Genomic DNA, 19,391 nt, shown 5'->3' with positions numbered 1-19,391 from the left:
GCTACCACCATCATGGGAGAATTGAGGGTGATGGACAGGAGAACATGGGAGGGCTGTCTCAGTCCTGGGGAACAGTGATGGGTTGGGAGAGGACTGTGGTTGATGGGAACAGAGAAAGAGCTGTGCAAGCCCTGGAGACACTGAAGGGGACAGAGCAAGGGAGCATAGGGGCAAGAAGATGGTGGAAAGCATTGGCACCCTGAGGACGTTCCCAAAGCAAATTGCGAAGGTCCCTGCAGCTGCAGCCAAGGACTTTGGTCTGACCCAAATCAGGCTGACACACAACCAACTCATCTCTGTCCTCCTCATAGGGACCCCAGGCACAGAGCGGGGGTCTCACACCAGAGGAAGCAGCAACAGAAACTCTTCAGGGCACAAGCTGATGCCCTAAAACACCCCAGGGACACTTGCCATATGTTCTCCTCAGCTGCCCCATCAGAAAGGGAAGCTGCTCCCTGCAGATCCCTGGCCATCAGTTGGGCCATCCCAGAGACCCAAAGTGAGGAATCAGCGACCATCTCTAGTGCCTGCTCTTCTACCAAGGCCCTGAGACAGTGTGGGTGAAGAAAACACCCCAGCACAGCTGAGAGAGAAGTGGTGGGGAGAGGGTTCCAGTCCTCCAGCCCCACTGCAGTCTGTGCAGGGAGGGGAATGGCTGGAGCTGTGGTGCTGTCACCCCGTTGTCACCTACCAAGGGAAACGAGACCCATTATCCAGTCATGAGAAAGGCTGATGTCCATGGGAGCCTGCCTGAGCACGGGAGAGCTCAGCCTGGTGGGAACCTTCTCTCTGCAATGTCTCTGCAGCAAGGAGTAGGATCTTCTCTTGCACGACCAAAACTACAACACAAGGTCATACACAGATACACAGAGCCCACAGGAATCTCTGTAGGTAGTTGCATGGTTGGGGTAGCCAAAGTCACAGCCCACCGAGGAGCCCAAATGACCTCCCAGACTAGACGTGTGAGCAGGCACAAAGTGTGGAACACAGACATCTGCAAAACCCTGTCACATTTATGCCATGGAGAGCAGGACATGCCAAGCCCAGGCTGCAGGAGGTTGGTGCAAATCCCAGGAGTGTTGTTTCAGCAAAGGTCTGTCGTACTTAACCAGCTTTTGGCAACACACAGAACCTCAAACAGCAGCTCAAGCCAAGTGCTTCCCTTCCAGACCCAAGCAGAACCTTCACGTCCATTTACTCTGCATAAAACTGAAAACATCCCCAAAATGAAGAATAATCAAGCAGTGTCTCTGCCCAAACCAACTCAGACCACTGCAGTGATGGCCTGTGATCACCTGCAGCCCCTTCCCTTTCAGTGAGTCTGACCAGAGGCCCCTCTCCAACAGCTTCCTCATTGGAGGTGGGAAATGCTCAGCCTGCTTGGGGTGACCCAGGTCACCCCACTGTACTCAAGGGGACCAGACGTGTTGCCCCGGGATGTGGAGCTGCAGCAAGGGGCTACCCTCTGCCTCCTGCCCCTGGTGTGCCTGGTTAGGGAGCCCAGCCAGCTGCAGCTCAGCCCCAGATCCAGGCTGGACAACAGTGAGAAGAAAAACCCCGCCAAGCTCCAAATCAGCTCCTTGAACCCCATCCAAAAGCAAATGGGAGTCAGCCCAGCTTCTGGCAGCCCAGCACAGCCTCGCCTGGGGCTGATGGCACTCGGCATGAGCTGACGGCTCCAGCCTGAGCCAGGCGGTGAAACCTGGGACACAGGTGGCTGTTGGGGCACAGGGCCCTCCCAGGGACACATCCTCACAGGCTGCTCCTCTCCTCTGTGGATGGTGAGGGGATGATGCAGGCAGCAAGGAAGGCAGCTGCCATCTGGATCCCGGGCTATCCATCTTTGTGGCGGCAGCAGCAGCTCAGTGCTGGGAGAGGCCTGATTGTGGGCAGATTAGAGGGGACACAGCGTGTTCATCCCCGTCCTGCCGCGCTGCCGCTACCCAGGCTGGAAATAAAGTCTCATTTTTCATGCAAAGATGCACAATGGTTAACAGGGAAAACTTGCCTGGGAGGCATGCAGGTAGCAAACCAATTTCCAAACCGGTCTCCAATTACTACTGATGGTTATTCGATTTATATTTTTTTCTGGCTTGCCAGATGTTGATTCTCCGAGGGTGAAATTCCACCCAGAACAAGGGTGTAGGAAGGTGCAGAAGTCTCCTGCTGCAGAGTGGCATGTTTCTCTGGAGCTGCTCTGTTCCTCACCACTTGCAGCCGTGCTTCCAACTGTACCATGCGTCATGGACATGGAGAGGAGTGAGGTAGCTGAGCTGCTGCAGAGATCAGAGCCACATCTGCCAAGTCCACAGCTAGAAAAGCCCCATCTTCTTGCTGGCATAAGCAGCAGCCCCATGTCCCAGAGCAGGACTGGTGGCTCCTACCAGGTGATAACTTCCTGCAGGAAGCCCCTGAGCTGGCTCTGTGTTTGGCTTCCCTGGAGAAGAAGCAGTCAGAGGTGGATTTGTGAGGCTCAGAGAGTCCATTTTGCAGGAAGTGCTCCGAGATGCCCAGGTCCTGCGGAATGCCAGCCCTGCACATCTGCATGAATGTGGCTGCTCATGGTGCTGCAGGTGCTCGCCCCACACCAGGATGGGGGCATGGTGTCGGGAAGGTCACCAGGGCTATGATCCTCAAAGGCATGTGGTGCCAAACTCCAACGGAAATTATGGCAACAAGGCTCTAAATCCCTCTTTGGCTTGGGCCTCATTTCAGATCGGAGCTTCCTAAGTGCGTCATGCCCATAGGAGACTTTGTTGTGAGGCATCTCTCTCCTGGAGGGGACTGGCACGTGGGGGGGACATTCGTCCGCCCCTCCAAAAGTCTAATGCAAATGCAATGACCCAACCACCCCAGGGCAGATCCAGGCCCTTGTTGCAAAGGAGCACTGGGGGGGCACGCGGAGAGCTCGCCCTGCCAGGCACAGTTGCTCTGCAGACCGGTTCCATTCCCTGCTGGCTCCATTCCCCACAGCCCTGATGGCTCTGGGAAACCCAGAGCATCTTTACACGGGATCCTCAGCACGAAGAGGACTGTGGGTCAGGCAGAAGGGTGAGAGTTGGGCAATGGACTGAGGGTCTGGCAGGTCTGCCCACGGGCACCGCCCACACACTGCAAAGCATCCCCGTCCCAGGACAAGGGGAGGGTACATCCCGGGCACGGCAAACCTAGGCCAGGGCCATACGCATTGCCAATGACTGCTCATGCGATAGGGACAGTTGCCGGGAGATGGCCAGGGGGTGTAGCCAGGATGGGGCCCGGGGAGAGCAGGCAGCCTGGGCACATGTGTGCTCACAGACCCCACGCACCTCCCCACACGTGCCTGCTCCCTCCAACACCCCTAAGTGTTCCCTGGCACACGCCCCCGGTCCCCCACACCCCCTCACTGCGCGCACACCCACAAGTAACACAACATCACCTACCGGAGCACACGCGTGCATGCACCATGCAGCCCCCAGCAGCACACACGCACATCCAAAGCGGCACACGCACCCCAGAGCAGAGCACACGCAGGCGCGGGCCGCGCACACCCGCACGCTCGGGCTGGGGCCGCTCCCCCGCACAGGCTCGATGCGGTGGGCACGCACGGGGAAACGGGGCCACGCTCAGCCCCGCACCCGACACCGGCCGCGCACGGTGGGTCCCGCACCCGACACAGCCGCACACGCGGGCTCCGCAGCGGGTCCCACCTACACGCGCGGGGCCGTGGGTTCCCGCACATGCACATATATGTGTTGTGAGTAACAGGGAGGCAGCGACGTGGCCGGGCTCTGCCGCGACTCCCGCACCCCTGCGCAGTCGCGGCCCCGCCACGCCGCAGCCCGCACCGCCACCCGGCCGCCCGCTGCCCCGCATGGACACGCGTGGGGTGGGATGGGCCACGCCCCCCGGGGGTGCGGGATCTCTCCCTCTCTCTCTCTGACACACACACACACACACACACGCTCTGAGCCTGGTTGGGCTGCAGCCACTTAACTCCTTGTTGCCCGTTCCCGCACCAGCCAGCACAGCCCTGCATCAGCCAACCCCTTCCCCGCACCGTCCAGCCATCCAACCCGCACCGTCCCTTCCAAGCCCCTTCCAAGCACCGTCCGGACCTTCGCCCAGCACCGTCCATCCCTCCATCCCGCACGGTCCAACCCATTTCCCCATCGTCTGTACCTTCGCCCCGCACCGTCCATCCCCGCACGCCCAGCGCCGGCTCCGCACCGCCCCCCCGGCGAGGGCTGCGCCTCTCGCCCCGCTCCCGGCGCCCCCGGCGCGGCCGCCCCCGGCCCCGCCGCAGCCCCCTCCTCACCTGGCCCGGCTGTGGGGGTCCCGCGGCGGGGCAGCGCCCGCTCCTCGCAGCGCCCCGGCAGGCTGGGCGGAGGGCCTGGCTCGGCTCGGCTCGGCTCGGCTCGGCCCGGCCGGCCCTGGCCCCGGCCCCGGCCGCTGGCCGGCCCCTCTGCCCCCCTGCCCGCAGCGCGGTGCGGCCGCCTCGCCCCTATGCGGAGGCTCCAGCGGCACCGAGGCGATGCCCATTCATTCAGCTTGGCCCCCGCAGCCCTCCCCTTCCGCCCCGCGCCCTAGCCGCCTGCATGGAGGGGGCTGGCGATGCTGCAGCGGTACCCAGAGCCCCCGGAGAGCACAGTGCGGAGAGGAGGGAGGGAGAGGAGGAGGAAGGAGAGCAGAAGGAGGGAAGAGGAAAGAGGGAGATGGCTGCCCCCAAAACCAGAGCTGGATCTGGAGAAGACTCTGGGATTTCCACAAGGAAATCAGGGCAGGGAGCGGAGCGGGGCCGGCGCAGCACCCCCTCCCCACCCAGCCCGGCACAGCACCACCAGCTCGGCACCCAGGGATGCCGCCGGGGTCGCCAAAGGCTGCGGACTGCGGCTGGTGGGCACGGCCCCGCACAGGCCCAGGGCAGGGGCAAGGCCCCCTCCAGGAACTGAAATGTGCTCCTCTAAGTCAAGGCTGACCCAGCCGTGGGGCACCAGGCACTCCAGCCAGGAGCTGGACATGGAAAGCTCGGGAGGCACCTTTGGATGGTGTTGCCAACCTGGTGCACAGAGTCTGCACGCTTGGCCCCCTACCTGCCCTTGCACCCTCCCAACTTTGCTCAGACAGGGCTCTTCCACCCCCCTGTACAGTCACGAACCCACTAATGCATTGGGGTCCCAGTGTCCTGAGCCCCAGGGTAACGTCCTGCGCGCCACATCAAAATTTCTCAGCTTTTCCTAATCTGGGTCTTGCTTAACCCTCTGGAAAATAATCCACTGACCATCTGCCACAGTGAAATTCATTTACAACCTTGCACAAATTAGGCTCAACTGTTCACTTGCTGCTCCTCTTCTGCTCAGGGCTTTTGGTCACTATGGTGCATATGTCTTCCTTCCCACAGGCTGGGGGTGACCTTGCCCTGGGCTGGGAGTGACCTTTCCCTGGGCTAGGATGACCTTGTCATGGGCTAGAGATGACCTTGTCATGGGCTAGAGATGACCTTGCGAGCACTGGGCTGCAGAGCAATGCTTGCTCCTCACACGTTCTTGGATCTCAGGGTGCTTTGCTCCTGACTGGATGGCAGGCATTCCCTGTGCCCAGCCTGCCAACCCTGTAGCCCTCTCCCAGGGAGAGGTGAGGATCCTGGCTAGAGCAACAGCCTCTCTATTTGGATGCCCTTCAAGGTGTGTGCAGGGCAGGTGATGATCTTTCAGGTACACCGAGCAGACGGCTCCATGCAGGAGAGAGAGAGCAAGAGCTCTTGGACTTCCCTCTGCCAGGGATTCCCAACCTGGCTTCAGGAGATCTGGGTATTGATCCAGGTATCGGTGGTTTGAGAGGTAATTGCGAATCCACAGACCTTGTTGCTCTGGGATGCCTGACCAGGGCTGTCCCGAGGGAAGTGAGGTGATCAGAGAGCCAGGGCTGCCCGTTTCTGTAAAATAACTCTGCAGCTGCCGTGCACTTGCATTAAGAGCCTGGGCTGAGGGGTGAGCAAGATGCTGGGAGCAGCTATCATGGGTATTTTCCCACCCCTTTGCCCTGGTGCTTTTGCAAATGGAGAGCTGGCTTCCTGGGGAAGAGGCTTCACTCTCCTAGGAAAATGGAAATATACAGATTTTTTTTTTCCTTCCTGTAGCAGATTCAGCAAAAGTGCAGCTGCCTTCCCAGTCCTGAATACAGAATTGACCATTCAGTTCATCCCTAAGGGGAAATGACCCAGCAGAAAGGAACAATGAGCTCCACAGTGCTCTCTGCACCCTCCAAAGTCTTTCTCAACCCTAGCATTTTCCTCTCCCAACTTCCAAGGTTGCCTGAAATCCCTTTGCAGGGCAGTGAAGGCTTTCTGCACGCTTCCAAGCCCCCTCTCTGAAAGTCTATCAGCTTCATAATGTTTCTTCTTCTTAAATTGCAATTAGGCAGGTTATTTGTCAGTGGTGGAGCCTGGGGTCCAGAGGCACTGGGACAAAGAGAGCAGGAGTTGGCTGATTAGCTGGGTTAAAGGCATCCGGCTGCCACAGGGGGACAGGACATTCCATCTCTGCCAGCGGCATGGAGGGGCTGAATCTCAGCAGTGGGACCAAGCAACCTTGAATCTTTTGGCTGTGAGAGGCAATACCTTCTCCATCATCCCACCTATTCCACAGCCCTCCCGAGCCTTATGTCAGCCCCAAGGGACTGAAAGAACATGAAGACAAAGTTGTATATGATGTTATTTGCTGCTGATTTTACTGTGAGTGTTTGGGTGCCCCTCAGAAAAGTCCCTTGGTGTCCTAAGGCGCCCAGAGCCAGGTGCAGTGCTGGGGAAATGGAGACCAGCCCTGGCAGGCTGACATGCTTCCGTGTTCTGGTTTCAGTTAGTAACCTAGAAAAACCTGTGTGGAGGAAAAAGATTGTGAGATAAGGAGGGGTACTGGGAATTAAGGAGGAAATTTAGGAAGAAATTATTTTATAATATTTGGGAAGAAATTCTTCCCTGTGAGGGTGGTGAGACCCTGGTATAGGTTGCCTGGGGAAGCTGTGGCTGCCCCACCCCTGCAAGCGTCCAAGGGCAGGTTGGATGGGTCTTGGAGCAGCCTGGGCTGGTGGAAGGTGTCCCTGCCCATGGCAAGGGGTGGAACTGGATGATCCGTAAGGTCCCTGGTCACCCAAACCATTCTGGAATTCTATGACTTTATGAATGAAGGGCAAGTGGGGAGGTTTGTCTGCAAAAGACCTCAAAGCTTCACTTCTGACATGTACAGGAGTCAAGAGGGGGCTTGGACACTTACAGGAAAGCTGCAGGCAACTATAGAGGCTTTTCCAAGTGAAGACAAATGGTTCTCATTCCTGGTGATGAAGGAGGGAGAGTCAGGGGGCATAGGAAGAGGTGAAACATTCAAGGCAAAGGGGAAGTAATCTTTCCAGAACTGGTATGATGAGCGATGGTTAAACATGGCTACTGCTGCTAGGCCAGAGAACAGAGCATACCAGGAATCAAATGGCAGCATACCTGAGTCCAGGTGAATATTTTAGCCTGAGGAACTGATATAAAGGATTGAACTGGAAGCAGTGATGTAGAGAACATGTGGGACTCTGGCGTAGCTGGTAGGAGGAAGCTGAGCTCAAGGTGGTGCAGAGCAATGGAGGGCTGGTCTGGGTGGGAGGGATGGGGAAAAGCTTTGGACGAGGTAAGGAACTCTGCTTTCAGCGTGCTAAAATTGGGCTGAAGGCTGACCCTTCACCAGGGAATGTCAGACAGGCTGGCTGTTTTTTTGGAAGAAAGAGACAAGTCTGGCACAGCCCAGTGGATCTGAGGGTCACCATAGTGATAGCAGCTGGAACTGGTGGGTGGTGGAGATTAGCCAGCTACAGCATTTGAAAGGGGAACAGAGAGGGCTGGGGGACACGATGCTGTGGGCATCTGGCAGGAGAAGGGAGAGGCAGGGGAACAGAGATGACAAAAGCAGGTAGAAAAACAGGGAAGGGCGTCAGAGAAGCCTTCTAAGCCTTTCTAAGTGTGGCTGAATATGTGGAGATAAGGAGAAAGATCAGAGATGAAGACTAAGCAAAGCTTTGAAGCCGTTGGGAGAAACAGAACTCTGCTGAGCAGGTGGGACAGAATGCAGGGACAGTGTGAGTGTGGATGCAGAGGAGGAGAAGACCTGGGACATGGGACAGCAGTCTGAGGGGATTTCCCCAGGCTTACAGATGTTTGTACTGTAAACCTGAGGGTCCCTGGCACTGGTTAGGGGGAGAGCAGGGCTGAGCCGGGCAGGGAAAGGGTTTGAGGAGTCTGTTCCCATGGGAGGGAGGTGATGGTGTTGCCAGGAGAAACAGAGGGATCCAGAAGAGTCCCACCAAGGTGGCAAGGAAGAACAGAAGAGTGAGAGGGTTGACAAGTCAGGATCTCTTACATCCCTTGTGACGGTGGCAGGATGCTGTGTGGGAGGCCAACTAGTTGAGAAGAATAGGGTCATTTAGGGAGAAGAAGGCAGAAACAAATCCCGAAGGAACTGTTTTGAGTTAATTTGGCTTGAGTTGGGGACTTGTACTATGGCACTGTACGATACGAGGGCACTCAGAGTGTGTGACCGCCCTAGTCACATAAGTCCCTTCTCTTTAGAGTTTTATCATCCTGGGAGTTTAGCTGGTGATGGCTTTGCAGCCCACGGGACAGCCTGAGAGTGTCACTTGCAGCTTTCTGCTGTTAAGCAGGAACAAGTCCTCTGGCACTGGATTGCTACTGTCTCTGAAGTGTGTCAAAGATGCCACTGACCATTTCATCGTAATGGGACCAACATTCACTGCTGGCATGTGAAATGACCTGTCTGGCTTTGCACAGGAAGCAAGGCTGGGGAGGGATAGGACAATGTGTGGAGAGGGAGGTTGGAGGAGAAGGAGCAAGCAGTGAGGCAATGCTGAGGGATGGACACAGTGCTGAGCATGCACAAAGCAATATTTGGGCTGCTGAGTCTACAGGGACCCAAACAACCATGACTGACTCAGGACCTGGAGGGATAAGGAGGAGGCAAACGAATGCAGGTGAGGACATTGCAGATGCTTGGGGTCCAGACTGCAGTGCTCTCAGCCACATGGATGGGCAGGACAGGGGAGCTGCCCTGAACACTTGGCATCCCCCAGGCTCATCAAGCTCTGAGCTGATGTGGCTCTTCCAGTGAGATCCTACAACCCCTCAGGGTGCTGCAGATGCCTCTGGGGACCACTGAGGGGTGAAAGTCCATCAAATCCATGGTGGGCTGTAAGAGATGAGAGGTGCATGCCCAGGGGGTGCAGACCTTCCTCTCCTACCTACCAAGTAGAGGACAGGCCTGGTTTGCTTTGTTCTTCTGTCCACAGATCTCTCAGAAGTCAAACGCTGGTGAGTAACAGCCTGTTAGTGAAGCCTTGTACTTAAAACCTCAGTCTCCCTCTGCCCCTGCCTTGCTGTGAAGTGGCAACTCCTACAAAGCCTGTTTCACTGTGAAGGAATGGTCCATCACACCAGCCTCTGCTATCCTTTGTCACAAAATTCGTCCTGAGCTGGTGATGGATCATTTGAGGCAATGTGGCTTTGTTGGAAGTTTGAAGTCTACGTTCTCTCTGAGGACAGATGAGGGCGTTATTCCGTGGCCAGCTACAGCCAGATCAGGGGTCTCCTGCTCTCTTGGGGACCATCAGCACAACTGAGGAGAGATGTGTTCCACATAGACAAGATGCATCATCTGCAGTTGGTGAGATCTTGGAATAAAACTGTCCCGTGCTCTTCCTCAGAGCACATGTAAAATAGGGCACAGCAAGTACTAAATACCCTAAAGGATAAGTAGACTCAAGACAGTCTGACTCTCACATATAAAACATTCAGTTTGATACACGATGTGCCAAGCAATGAGCATGGGAGGGCTGGGAGAATAAAGTCATCTCTAGTTACCTGCAAGGATGCCAGGGAGGAAGGCTGAGGAGTAATGGGATAAAACTGAAGGGAAGAGCTTAGTAAGATTCAGAAAAATCATGCACTTAAGGAACAGAGGAGCATCTACAGCCATATTAGACCAGAGAAGGAAGCAAACAAGGGACTGCAGGTCTGCTACAGCCCAAGCACTGCCACCTGGGGCCTGGCCTCAGGAGCAGGACTGCAGAGTGAGTATCCTAGAATATCCTGAGCTGAAAGGAACCCACAAGGATCATTGAGTCCAACTCCTGGCCCTGCACAGGACACCCCAACAATCCTACCATGTGTCCAAGAGCATTGTCCAAAGGCTCCTTGAGCTTTGGCAGTTTGGGGGCCATGACCACTGCCCTGGGGAGCCTGTTCAGTGCCCAAACACCCTCTTGGTGAGGAACATTAAGGGTGCATAAGGACTTCCTTGGGAGTGTCTGCCATGAGCCACTGTTGGACATACAGTATCAGACCAGACACCAGCTTCACCACTGAGCTCCAAACCCTTCCCATGCCAGAGCGGGGCCAGGGAGCCCAGAGGCACCAGGGCAGGGCAGAGGAGAATGTCCTGTATCCCTCAGGGCCTGAGACCTACAGGATGGCCTTGAGATGCCAGAGCTTTGCAGGGGTTTGCTCCTGGAGACTGGCTCTTGCTGCTCTTCTCTGCTGCCAGCCTGGCTGCAGAGCTTGAGGGAGGTGCTGCAAGCAGGGAAGGGCAGAACATTGCTCTGCCAAGAGTGCAGTGAGTAGTCAGCTAATTCAAGGCATGAATCTCTTCTGGAAAGGGAAGATGAGGAGGAAGAGACTTTTTCTGTAGGGATGAGACTGGGGATGCTGTATGGCAGTGAGGCTCCCTGTGCTCCCTGACTCCTGCTCCCATATGGGCTCCAGGCTGCAGTTGCAGGAGCCCACAAGCTCCTCTTTGCCCACTGAACCAGGGACCAAGTCCTTGGGCTGTGAGAATTCCTGGGCTTGACCCCTGGTTCCTTCAGCCAGGGATCAGAGCATCCCACTGGCTCTAACCCCACATTTCACCCCCACATCATTGTACATTGAGTTCCTGCTGCTCCAGCAGTGCTGGGGGCGGTGGAACCCTGGGTCACTCACTTGGGTCCCATCCAGCATCACTGCTAACTTCCCCATGGATGAGAGTGCCTGTGCAGGAATGGCGGGGTGGCCCTCCCTGAGGCTGTAAACACAGCAGGAAGGATGGATGACAGGTACCTCCATATCACAACTGAGATCAGTTTCTAGATGCTTGTTGCTTGGCAGCCAAAGGCTTAGAAATGTCAATTTCTAATTAAAACTATGCACCCAAAATCTACACACCCTCCCCAAAACCCAGTATTTTTATACCCTGTTCTCAGCTGTGGTGGGCACGGCAATAGCTCCCAGCATGCCAACACCCAGGAACGAGCCACATTCCTGCCGGGGAGGATGCAGGTGAGATACACGAACCAGCCAAGCAGAAGGGCATCCAATTAAAAAATAGAGATGCCATCTCATAAGAAGGGAGATGGAAGATGTGACCCAGAAATAGAAATGGGGAAGGCTCCACTGGAGCACATGGCAAGTTGCCAACCACAGAAATGACGGCAATGTGATGGGTATCCCATGGGAGATGGAAGCGCTGGGGCCCGGACCTGAGGACAGGGCCACAGAGGAGCGGGCAGCACACCTCTCCAGGGCAGTGTCAGCACCCAGGGACATGCAGGCAGCATATTTCCCTCCCCTGGAGACCCGTGTCTTCTCCTGGGACCAGGAGCCTGTGCTGCTCAGTGCTGGCTGAAAATCATAGAATTACAGAAAGGTTTGGATTGGAGAGACCTTAAAGCTCGTCTCATTCCACCCCCTGCCATGGGCAGGGACACCTTCCACTAGGTCACATTCCTCCAAGCCCTGTCCAGCCTGACCTTGAAACCTTCCAGGCATGGGACAACCACAGCTTCTCTGGGCAACCTATGCTAGGAGCTTACCACCATCACAGGGAAGAATTTCTTCCGAATATCCAACCCAATGCTGCCCAGTGGGGTTTCTATATAGGAACTGGTGTTTGCAGCACAGAGTGCAGAGTCTCAGGGTGAGTTGACATGTCAGCATGCAGTGTGGCTCTCACCCAGCCCAGTCCCTGGTTCTGCTTTGGACAGGGACATGATAAACCCAGACCCTGTGGCACCAGTCCCTGGTGGAAACAGAATGTCCATGGTAAAGCCTAAGCATGAAAAAACTCAGCCTCACTGAGTAGTAAAATGAGATAAATTAGAATTTTTTTAAGCCAAGCCAATGGATTAAAGATTTGGAGAGGTTGAAAATAAGAATTATTGGCAGTTGTATTGGCTTTTTGTTATCTAAACCTTTAGAGTTTGTATTTCTAAGCTCTCACTCCATGAAAATAATGACAAGGAGATAGGGGGAAATGAACCACGACTCTCCCAGTAGAGCCACCCTGCTACCAGACCATGGCCAGCACTGGGGCTCTCAGAAGCAAAGAGCCTCACTGGAGAAATTTTTGGGTTTTGGTTTGTTTGTTTGTGGTTTTTGTTTGTTTGGTGGTTTTGTTTTTGGGGGCAGCTCTTTTTTTTTTTTTTTCTTTTTTAAGTTTGCAGAACCTCTTTTTAGCATTTTCTCACAGAATAATTCCAGGTTTTTGCTTCTAAGTGACATTCAGTTTCTACATCTGAGCTAGGGATAAAATGAATATTTTTACAACCTGACTGAATTCAAACCAGAAGGTTCAGAAATGATGAAACTGTCATCTATGGAGCCAAGCAGAGGTGGGCAGGCAGCTACAGCTGGGTTATGGCTGGGGAGTTTGATTTGCCCAGTTCAGAGTGGAGAAATCTCTAGTTTGTCCAGATTCTGGCTGCCCAGCACAGCCTACTGACTGCCCAGCATGGCCAGGGTACCCGATGGAGTCAGGTTCTGGACCAGCCTCAGTGCACACCCTGGGCCGGGGATCTGACCATTTTGGGGGTGCTCTACCCCAGCAAACCAGCCTTGATACCAGGCTTGTCTCTGCCATCATGCTGCTTCCCTTCATCTGTATTCAGCTGATCTCAGGAGACGTTTGATTGGCAGGTCATACCCAACACATTTACTTTTAAGTTTTTCCAGTTACCTCATAGAAGATATTCTTATAAAATGGACTTTAATGCCTTATTTTTCTCAGGTGGAGCACAGAGCCCTGACATGGGGGCAGTAGGAGATGTGTCATTGAACAACCTCGTCCAATGGAAGGTGTCCCTGTCCGTGGCTGAGGGTGGAATGAGATGAGTTTTAAAGTCCTTTTCATCCCAAACCACTCTGTTGTTCTTTGAAAGGTACACTTATTTTGAAGGGTCTAATGTCTAATGCTGTAAAATCATTCTCTAACTGGGAAGGTCAAAGTATTCCATAGTTAACAGTGGGACCTTTTCTCCTTCATGTGCGCAATGGTCACACCCAATTAGTTAGTTTCAGTTAGTCCTGAGAGTTGCTCCACTCTCATCCTTCAGCATATTCTGGCCTTTCTAAAATCTCCAAATCCCATCTCCAAATTCCTTTCCTAGTTAAAACAAAGATAAAATAGATTTTGCCTCTCTGTTTTGCAGGATTCTTTGGGGAAAGGCAGCTGAGGAAAGAAAGAGCTTTAAGCTGGAGAGAAAAAATGCAGCTTCCAAGTAAGCATCAGGTTGGAGTTCCCTCAAGAAAAGTCAGATTTCCATGGGCTGGGAAGCAGCAAACACATGGGATCACTGAACTATCCCGGCGTAATTAGCTTTGTACCAGTGTGGGGGGAAATTTAGGAGCGTTGTTCCTGAGTATTTTGATAGCTGGATGCAGGGGTACCCCCTGTCAGGAGGAGCTGGGGATAAGATGGGGCATATGGTTGGTTGAGAGGTGCAGCATCAGCATCCTGTAGACAAGGGCCTACAGTTAATTATCTAAAAAAACCAACTATAAGCTTAATAAAAGCCTATAAAAGCTTTATAAAAGCCTAATAGAAATAGAAATGGCTGTGCTTTGTTTTTAAAATCACTTACAATACAGATCATTATTAGTCTAATTATCTCCCTGCAGCGTGGAGATGCCACGTTTTTGTTTGGGGTTTTTTTGGGTATTTTTCAGACACAAAAAGCACACAGAGCATGTTTTGGAGATGGAATAAAAAGGTAATGGTAGGAGGCAGGGAAAACTGTGCTGTCTCAGTGTCCAGGGCTGACTTGTGCCCCAGGTCACGGGATTTCACTACTGCCCTTTCAACTGCAGATTCTGGACCCAAGAGCAACAAGGCAAACCCAAGGAGAGGTGCTGGGCTGAGGGTGGGGGCAGAGCTGTGGTACCCCTTGAACAGGATGCTGAAGGTGCCATGAATGAACAGGAATAGAGTGAGACCAGAAAACTGCTTGAAAGAGAAATTCGTGAAGGTTCAACAAGCGTGAAAAGTAAATAAATGGAAATAAATGAAATCCAGGGGCAAGTTATATCCAGAAACCAGGTCTGTGTTGTGAAGCTCCTGAGCTGAAGACACCGAACATTGACTGTGAACCTGAGGACTGGTTGCTAAGGGTGGTTTCGGGAGGAGAAGCCAATGAGTCTCCAGCACATGTGACAGGTATTGGAAGCAGGTGAGAACAAGCTCAGCTCCCAGTCCTGCCGGGGCCACCACAGGGTGATTCGTGGACATTGTCTTTTCCTGAGCTGCAGAGGGACAGACCTGCCTGTGGCCAGGGACATGTGGGACAGGCTCACAGCATGGACACTCCAGCCCAGGCACGCATTATGATAAGACTGGCACTCCCCTTTATACCAAATCCTTCATTTGGAATCTTTAAAATGCACAGACACCCTTAAATCTGGAGTGTCCAGGGCCAGGTTGGATGGAGCTTGGAGCAACTTGTCTAATGGAAGGTATCTGTACCCATGGCAGGGAGATGGAATGAAATGAGCTTCCAACCCAAACCTTCCATGATCCCATTGCTCTATGAAATGCACATTCTGTGTTCAAAGCATTGACACAAATGAGAGAATAACGTGAAATGATGAAATAGAGATTTTTCTAAATTATCCTGCCGTTGTTAGTGACAGATGTACATTTCCCTGTCAGCCACTTATTCTCCTTTACTGATAATCTGTCCATTTCCTGGAGGTTGCTGCTACCTGGGCAAGACTGGGTGCATGAATGGCAGGAGCTCCATCACAGCCCAGAGTCCCTCCTGAGCTCCTCACGGAGAAGCAGAGCCAGGCCCAGAGCCCACTGATGTTTGCAGAGGTGCCACTGGGGTGTGGGGGCCTCCAGGTGAGCAGTGAGACAGGAGTGACTTAGGGAGCAGCTGAGTCAAACAGTGCTTTGCACTGGGGCACCCAAGTAGGCTCCATCCATGGTGCTTCAGGCATGGTTCGGGGTCTTCTCCGTCCTCCAAGGGCACCAAGGGGGCACCAGGACTTTCCTGGAGCTGAGGTCACCCAGCTGGGATGCAGTTGCTTTGGCTTGACTGTGTACCCGGAGCTTGCCTGCTGCAGCCCTTCTGTCTCCATCTGCTTCAAACGGAGCCAGGGATGATCCTGCAGGAGTTATTCCATGGGCAGGACAATTTCTCCTGCCCTTCATGGTGCAGGCACCTGTGCAGTGTGACATGGACTCCACAGACATATTTGCCAAGGTGGAAATGGACACGTCATTATTTTAACATCTCTTCAAATACCGTGCCCTCACCTGCCTCTGCAGGAGCTCCCTGCCCTGTGCCAAGTGGAGGTGGGTGGTGAAGGGTGCTCTGGTCTGGCATCTCTGGGTGCAGCTGCCTGCCAAGATCCTTGGGAGAGAGGGGATGCAGAGGTAATTCCATCAGCCTGGCATCCACCCTGTGGAGAGCAGGGGAGGGGCTGAAAGGGCAAATGTCCAGGAGGTGCAGCACTTCCTCCCCGTGCACATGATCTGGACATCAGTGCTGAACCCTCAAAGGTTCGTAACATCTCACCACTTTCTCAGCTCCAGGTGCTACTAGCAAGTTCTGGCACAACCCTGAAAAGCAGGAGAAAGAAATGGATGGATTCCAGCTGCACGAGGATGGATGGCCTCTGTCTACCTGCCAGGATCACCTGCTTAGCATATAGGTGGAAAACCCAGTGGAATAAAAAATGCCAGGCTTGCCTCCTGGCCAGGAAAACCCTGGCAGGACAGCCCTGGGGACAGTGTAGTGCAGAGTGCACCAGCAAGGCATCTCTTCTGCCAGTGCTTGGGATGGGGAGAGTGACAGAGCTGCAGCTTCTGGGCAAACAAGTACTCAGTGGTGCTGTGACCCTGCGTCCTGGGAATCCCAGAATTCCAGAATGGTTTGGGTTGGAAGGGACCTGAAAGACCATCTTTTTCCACCACCTCTTGCCATGGGCCCATGGAGAATCCCAGTGCTCCCAACAGCTCCAGCTCCGGTGCTGGGACAGCACCTGTTCCATCTCTGTGTTTCTGCCACCCTTGCAAAGAGTGGGTGCCTCGAGGTAGGGAAGGGACTCCCACCTTCAGCCTCTCTGGGACAGTGGCAAGCAAGGTGGTGGCAGCTGGTCACAGTCATGGGCACATGCCCAGGACATGGTGTCACAACATTGTCACAGCAATGCTGGCAGGAAGGGACATCCCTGACTCCTCTGACCACCAGCAGGCAAGGGAGAGGAAAGGATAGCAAGGGGGATGGCATCCAGGTGTACCTACCAGTGGTTGAGACTTGGAAACTGCATATAATAAGAAACGGTCACATTTTGAAACCTGCACCAATCCTAGCTAAGGGGAAAAAACTGTCCCATCAAAAGAGCATTTCCAGAATAAATATGATTTGGAAAACAAAAGTGCAAGTTTGTTTTGAAATAAAATGCTCAAAATTTAAAATAAAATACTCATTCCATCGCTTTCCCATGGACACAAATCATATTTGTTTACATTTCTATCACCCTTCAGCCCTGTGCAATATGCACCAGGCACACAGTGGGGCAGATGATTCTAGCTCTTCCATTAGTTTATTCCCATTATTGTATTTGTTTTACAACATTCTGAACAGCTTTTACTTAGTGTTGATTGAAACATCTTATTTTCCGGATCAAAGTATTTCTTTGTGTTTTAATGAAATACTTTGACACAATAGCTTCGTGTTAGTTGAAAATCATTATAGAATATATTGAAAGCTGCTGGTCCCCTCATTAGCATGCTGTGTGCTTGTCTTCCCGTCTTATTCAAAGTGTCAAAACATTTCACTACGGAAAAATTTTGTTAGAATATATCAGTGGTGGTTGTACACACGGTGCTGTGGCTTTGGATGTGATGTGTATGCTGGACCAGTATCAAAATGACAACAATGGTGAAAATTAAAGGCTTGAAAGTAAAATTAATGTTGAGTGTAATTGTTGTTTCCTCAGTGAAGATTTTTTCGTAAATTTTGCCCAAATTCCACCCTATTTCTCCCCTTCCTTACCTGTCCATTCATGAAGTGCTCTGATTCTATAGATTTATTTCTCTGTTTGCCCTTACACCTGTGTACATCCCTTTTTTCCACTCAAAGGGTGACTAACGTGCTGTGGAACAGGGAACTTCTCTTTGTCAGGTTCCTCATCCCTCATTATGAGTGTGACAGTTATCCTGTTTTCACAACAGATTTGGAAAATATTTGTAATATTTTCACTAAAAATGGTCAGTTTCTCTAATCCCTGGGAAAAGTATAAAAAAGAAATTAAAAACTTTGTGTGATCTGAATTGTTCTCAGCCTGGAAATATCCATTTTATGATTCTCAGTGAAAAGGCTCAATTTTAAGAACCAAAATCTCAGAAGTGGAAGAACAGTAGCAGAATCTCTGGCTGTGAAGAGCTGAGCTCCTGCCTTTCCCTGCCCACCTGAGCTCACAGTTCAGTGCCACCTGCTTTGGCAGTGCAGAGGACTTTTTGGTTGGATTAATCAGAGACCACATAGTCCCCTCGTACAGGTGCTACCCACAGTGCCTTCCTCGGCTCCTGCAGATGGAGATGTACTCTCTGTGCTCAGTAGACTCTTATTTATTGCACTACAGCTGAACCATGAAAGGCTTTTTAATGCTTTTCCACCCTCTGCTCAGCTCCTGCACCTCTGTTTATCCAGCCATGTGCTCCCTGGCAGTTCTCTGCCTGGGTCTGTCTGACTGGTGATTCACGTCCCATCACATCCCCGGAGCTGCTCCTGCTGCAGCCGTTGCCTGTGGAGTCACACGGGATCCCTGTGCTCTGCATGTGAGCACGTGCCTGAGACAAGGAGTTAATGGAGAAACCCAATTTCATTATTCGTCATTTTTTTGGCCGCTATCATATTGCAGGACGAGGTGACTGCCGCAGGAAGACAACTGGAAATGGCTCTGACAAGCTGTAAATTGGCTGTGGAGAGGATGGAGCTGTTCCTCAGTCCAGGTTCCTGTCACACATAGCTCACTTCACTTCAGCCAATTCGGAAGGGGTTTGCCCAGTCAGCTGCAGTATAATCCAGGCCTGGACTTCCCAGAGAAAAAGTGGGAGCAGATTGGGAGAAAAAGGGCTGGGGGCACAGGGAGGTGGGCTGGGAAGGGCTGGGCATGATCCCGGCACCTCCCATGGGAAGCCATCCTGTGTTTCCCAGGTGTGGGCACAAACCAGACCATGGACCATCCCATGCTTTTGTGTATCTTCACAGATCCAGTGACACAAAGGCTTTGTTCTGGGAAAAGAATAATGGAAGGGAACTGTCTCCTTAGAAAAGTCACAGGCTGTTGGTGGCTGGGACCTGCTCCTGTGGGGTCCTTGGGGCACAGATGAGGAGTTGAGGGGATAGGGGCACAAGGCAGCACTAGTTGTGTCACAGCACAGGACCTAATTCTGCAGAGATAATGCCACATGGAGGGTTTAAAACATGCGAAAGGGTAGGATCTATCCATACAAATGTGAGAGAGAACTGTGGAGAATAAAGGAATTCAGAATGGGGACAGTCAAACATGCAAGATGGTGATCTGCACATAGTCTTAGCAGTCTCTGGACAAGCAGTGCCACCTCCATATGTCAGCTGAAGAAGGAGGTTTGGTTTATTGTGTTCCCAACACCTCCCCAGGCATCCTCTGCTGGCCACAGACTCTTCTGGCACCAGAGCCTTGAGCTTTTAAGTTCCTTTCCTCAATACTTCTAACACAGGTATTCCTAATTCCACTCCTCGGAGTGGTACCTGCTCTTTCCACAGCAAGTGTATCATAGAAACAGAGTCACTTAATGGTTTGGGTTGGGAGAGACCCTAAAGCTCATTTCATTCTAACCCCTGCCATGGGCAGGGACACCTTCTACTAGATCAGATTGCTCCAAGTCCCATCCATGCTGGCCTTGAACACTTCCAGGGATGGGAAGCACGTACAGTGCCTTGAGCCCACAGTCTAGGACAGTGTTGGCTGTTGTGCATGGATGGAGGAGGTCACTGTGTGCTTCCCTGTCCCCAGTCTTTGATAGGGAGGTGCAAGGGATGGCCATGCTAGCCCAAGCATGCCT

At 52.9% G+C, this 19,391-nt stretch overlaps 1 protein-coding gene across 4 annotated transcripts in view; it reads right to left on the bottom strand.

Annotated features, from left to right (window-relative positions):
* DLGAP4 (DLG associated protein 4) overlaps positions 1 to 4,382 on the bottom strand; it is a 150,773-nt gene extending 146,391 nt beyond the window's left edge. For 2 of the 4 annotated variants that reach the window (XM_027888494.1, XM_027888493.1), the window contains exon 1: positions 4,298 to 4,381. The gene's annotated coding sequence lies outside the window, so the exon portion shown is untranslated. Of the gene's footprint in view, positions 1 to 4,297 lie in introns of all 4 variants that reach the window. The other 2 variants (XM_027888492.1, XM_027888495.1) reach the window with 2 other exon arrangements.
* Positions 4,383 to 19,391: the final 15,009 nt, after the last annotated feature.

Source organism: Empidonax traillii, unplaced genomic scaffold, assembly GCF_003031625.1.
Source record: "Empidonax traillii isolate 1590-97213 ecotype Southwest subspecies unplaced genomic scaffold, ASM303162v1 scaffold239:size738852, whole genome shotgun sequence".
Taxonomy (NCBI): Eukaryota; Metazoa; Chordata; class Aves; order Passeriformes; family Tyrannidae; genus Empidonax; species Empidonax traillii.
The sequence above is the reverse complement of the archived record's forward strand: the minus strand, read 5'-3'. Positions and strand labels throughout refer to the sequence as shown.